Raw genomic sequence first — 4,871 nt, 5'->3', positions numbered from 1 at the left:
AGACAAGTTGCTAGAGCTCAGTATATACAGAAATTTGGCCCTGACTTGGGGACATATCTGAGCCTCAACTTTCTCACCTGCACAATCATCTTACCTGTGTAGCTCTTATTAGAGCCAGATGAAAGAATACAACTCATGAAGTACTCAGCACACAGCACCCTGTGAAGGACTCAGCACACAATACCCCATGAATGACCCAGCACCCCATGAAAGACTCAACACCCAGCACCACAGGAAGGACTCATCACATAACTGGATCCCACAAACTGTCACCATTCATTCAGATACATGTCACACACAGCACAAATTCATATCTAATGGTTTAGAGGGGTGTTTTTTTGTAGGGAGGGTCATCAGCCTTGGGGATTGCTCTCATAGGTTCGAGATACTGTTCTAAGATCTTTTCCTCAAGGCTAAAGCTCTACCACACTGAGGCACAACTCAGAGTCTCTCAGACTTCCTCCCAGGGCTGAGTTTTCAACTCACTAGTGTCTGATCTCATCCCCTGAGCAGCTAGAGATGAGCCAGCAGTGTCTGGTTCCATAGTGCTGGGTTGCAGCTGTTGACCTCTGGCTAAGTCGGTTAGATGGCAGCCGTCAGCTTCAGACTCCCAGCTTGCTCTGTGATGAGGTATTTGAAATCCCGGCTTTCTATACTTGTAACTTGTTTTTGGTTCCAGTCCTGTGGCTTAAGTAAGGGCCTATACACAGTCCCTAAGCTTTCATGCTCAAAGCCAGTGCTCGACTGCTTGAGTGACAACACTATTTCCGGCTTTTTCTGTGCATGTGATAGTGTGAAATTGAACCCAGGGCTTCATACATACTAGGCGATCACTCTACCACTGAGCCTCGGGAATGACAAGTGTAGAAATAGATATGAAGATTGTTACCTATGTGTATATTAATATATATATATATAATTTATGTATGTATGTATATATGTATAAAACAAGACAGAGATGTCTGTATATTATTTAATTATATATACTATATTACTACCAATTATCGAAAAATTATTCCTTCCTTTATTTATGTATTATGGTTGAATAAATAACAAAGTATTAATTGAAACAGTCAATGTACTAAGATTATTATGTATAATTTTATAATATAATCATACACTAGCTACTAATGTAATTGTTACTTTACAACATTCCATTCGTATGGATGTATATCGGAATGTGTTTCTTAGGATCTTCCACCATTCATAGGTGACAGTCCTGGGATTTGAACCCTGGGCCTAGGTTACTAGTTTTGACTATGGCTTCCCTGATAGGTCACCAAACTTCAACAGTTCAAGTCCTGTACACTTTCCAGGCCCTGTCATTTAGACCCAGAATGGTTGCAATGCAAAGGAAAAAACAACGTATAACTGCCTTCTGAAACTTCCCAGTTTTATTCTTCTCCTTTTTCCCCCCCTCCTTTTTTCTTTTTTCTTTTTTGGTTTTGGGGCCAGAACTCTGAGTCTGGGTGCTGTCCCTCAACTCTTCAGCTCAAGGCTATCACTCTACCACTTGAGCCTTAGCACTGCTTCCGGCTTTTTTCTGCTCATGTGGTGCTGAAGAATGGATCCTAGGGACTTATGCATCCAAAGCAAGCACTCTATTACTGAGCCAACTTCCACGCACGTATCCTTTTTTTTTTTTTTTTTTGCCAGTCCCAAGATTTAAACTCAGGTCCTAGGATCTCAGGATGGGCTGTGGGTCCAGAGGCTGCACCCCAGCCTAGGATTATCGAAGCTGAGGCAGAGTTGCCACGAGCTGAGTTTAAGAACCATGCCTGGCCAAAAAATTAAGGCCCTGGCTCTGAATTTGCACCATTTTTCTGGCAGGCTTGGGATTTGAACTCAGGATCTGGGTAACACAGTGGCAGAGGAAGTGTGATAGAGCAAGTTCACCGTCATTGAAGACAAGAATTTCAGCCCAGTTAACAGGGTCCAAATTCAAGCCCCAGCACTGAAAAAAATAATATTCGTATATGAGATCTATTTAAATACATTTATTACCCTTACTTTTTTATTTTATTTAGTATTATTACATATATGACATTTATTTCATTTATTACATCTTATCACATGGATATATTTGCATATGGATTATACATCATACTGAGACTCAGGACTTTCACAGAGAAGGAAAAAAATGTGTGTCAAAATTGGCTTCTGATTATACATATAAAATTTTGGACATCCTGGGTCTTGAACTCACAGCCCACAATGCCCAATTCCTGAAAGAGACAGTCGTAGAATAAAAGCCCTTGGCAAACTGAGATGCCAGCCAGTTCTGAGAACCTGGGAACATGCCATAGTAGTGGCTAATAAGTATAGATATAGATATAGGCAGATCAACCGATCGATCAATCGATCGATAGACAGCTAGATGTGTTGTTTGCAATATATATGAAAGAGACAATGTGAGGATATGAAATTATATATATTATGAATTATTATCAAATTATTCCTCCATTTAATGGAGTATCATGGTTGAATACTTATTAAAGCATTAATGTAAAAGTAGTCTGTGTTCTTTAATTGAGAGAATCATACCATGGTGCTAGAATGGAAGACATAATCCACTACTTTTTGTGTGGCATTCTATAACAGAATCATGAACCAACTGTAAATTTAATTGATACTTTTATAACATTCCATTAAGCATTCACAAGAATAGGAGAAATTATCTCAAGATGTCCTTCCATTTGTACATGGCAGTCCTGGCATTTGAACTCCAGGCCTGGGTAGTTTACTTCGAAATGCAAACCATTAGAATGACACTGTGAAGATTTCAGTTTGTCACAATAAAAAAAAGAACAACAAGAAGAAAAGAAAGCCAGGTGTCAGAGGCTCCTGCCTATAATCCTAGCTTTTCAGGAGGCTGAGAGATAGAGAATGCCTGTTTGAATTCAGCCAGGACAGGAAAGTCCACAGCACTCTTATTTCTGAGGGATCACAGGAATAAAATATCACCATGAGTCAGGCTGTGGCTCAAGGGCAGAGTGCTACCCTTGAGCAAAAGGAGATCATGGACAGTGCTTAAGTTCATAATACAACCCCTGGACCTGCCAAAAACAAAAACAAAATCAAAAAACAAAAAAAACAAGTAACTCCATGTCTCCCCATGTATGCTTGCATACATTTCTATTGGTGAAGGTCCAGAGTCCCTATGATGAAAGGCACCCAGCTAGGAAATGTGCTTTGAATAGAATGATTTCATAGCACAGAGAGTGCTTTCCAGACAGTGCATGTTCCAGGGCTCCCCTCAATATTCCCAGTGTAGCCTGAGGTTTTCTCTGCACCCCAGGCTGTTGGAGGAAGTCTGCCTCATTTTTGGAACAGGCAGATGAAAGGACTCACTCCTGTACAGCTGTGTAACAAAAAACCCCATCCAGGACAATTAATGAGAAGGAGTATGGCTGGGCTCCAAAGATCAGGAGAAAAAGGCCTCTTTGTACCTCAAGCTGTCTCTCTCCCCAGTGCTGTTTTGACAGGAAGCCTTCATTTGTGCCACTTGCCTTGGCAGGCCAAGTTCCCTGTACTTATCCTGTCTTTGTTAGACTATGTTCCAGTGTTGAAATAACCTGATACAATTAATTCAAGGGTACTTCTGGCAGACAACAAGAGAGCTGAACTTAATTAAATGATTAATTATTGGCAATGGTGCCTTCCTAGGTTTCTGGAAGCTTGCTAAATTTAAGCACATGTGTAATATCACATAGCTTCCTGTCATTTAGGGCTGGTGAAGCTCATCAGGTTTTGAAACCTTTGAGCTCTCCTAGTTGGGCCCTGGGTGGCTAGGTTTTGGGGTTGAACACAGGGTCTGGGTGCTGACCATGAGCTCAGAACAGAAGCTCAGTGCTTTACCATTTGGTGTCACAGCTTCACTTCTAGTCTCTGTGTGTGTGTGTATGTGTGTGTGTGTGTCTGTGTGTGTCTGTGTCTGTGTCTGTGTGTACATGTATGTGTGTGCATACACTTGTCCTGGAGCTTGAACTCAGGACCTCAGCACTATACCTGAGTATTTCCTGTACAAGGATAGCACTTTACCACTTGAACCACACAACCACTTCAGGCTTTTTTCTAGTGATGTGATACTAAGGAATCAAACCCAGGGATTCATACATGCAAAACACTCCACCCCTAAGACACTTTCCCAGCACTCCACTTCAGGTTTCTTTCTTTATTTTTCTTGGAAGTTGGAGGAATTGAAGTATAGGCCTGAGTGCTGTCTTTGAGCAAATCTCTGTACCACTTGAGCTAACTACCCCTGAGGGTTTTTGGCAGTTCACTGGATAGAAGCCTCTCAAGGAATTTCCTGCCCAGCCTGGCTTTGGACTGTGATCCTCAGCTCTCAGCCTCCTGAATAGCTAGGATGGCAGGCAGGAATTGCTGGCACCCAGATTCCACTTTAAGTTTCTAAGTGGTTAATAGGAGATAATAGTCTCATAGGACCCATTGTGTCTGGGACAGTTTTGAGTCGAGATCCTCATATCTCAGCTTCCTGAGTAGGCAGGATCACAGTCCTCAGCTACAGATACCTAGACTGTAGCACTCTGTTGCAAAGGAGTCCTTGGCTCCACGTGGTAGGGCGCTAGCCATGAGCCCAACAAGGAAGGGTCAGTGGCTAGGCCCTGAGTTCAAGGCTCACGACCGAGAAATATAAACCAAAACATTTGTCTGCAGGAGACAACTCACTAGAGTTAGGTACATACATAATTTTGGCCCTGACATGGGACATATCTAAGCCTCAAGTTTCTCATCTGAACAATCATCTGACTTGTGGAGCTCTTACAAGGACCAGATGAAAGAATGTACCCCATGAAGGACTCATCACACAACACCTCCTGAAGGACTCATCACATAGCTGTATCCCACAC

The sequence above is a fragment of the Dipodomys spectabilis genome, unplaced genomic scaffold, assembly GCF_019054845.1.
Source record: "Dipodomys spectabilis isolate Male_0828 unplaced genomic scaffold, ASM1905484v1 ptg000309l, whole genome shotgun sequence".
Lineage (NCBI taxonomy): Eukaryota > Metazoa > Chordata > Mammalia > Rodentia > Heteromyidae > Dipodomys > Dipodomys spectabilis.
This window is presented reverse-complemented; position numbering follows the sequence as displayed.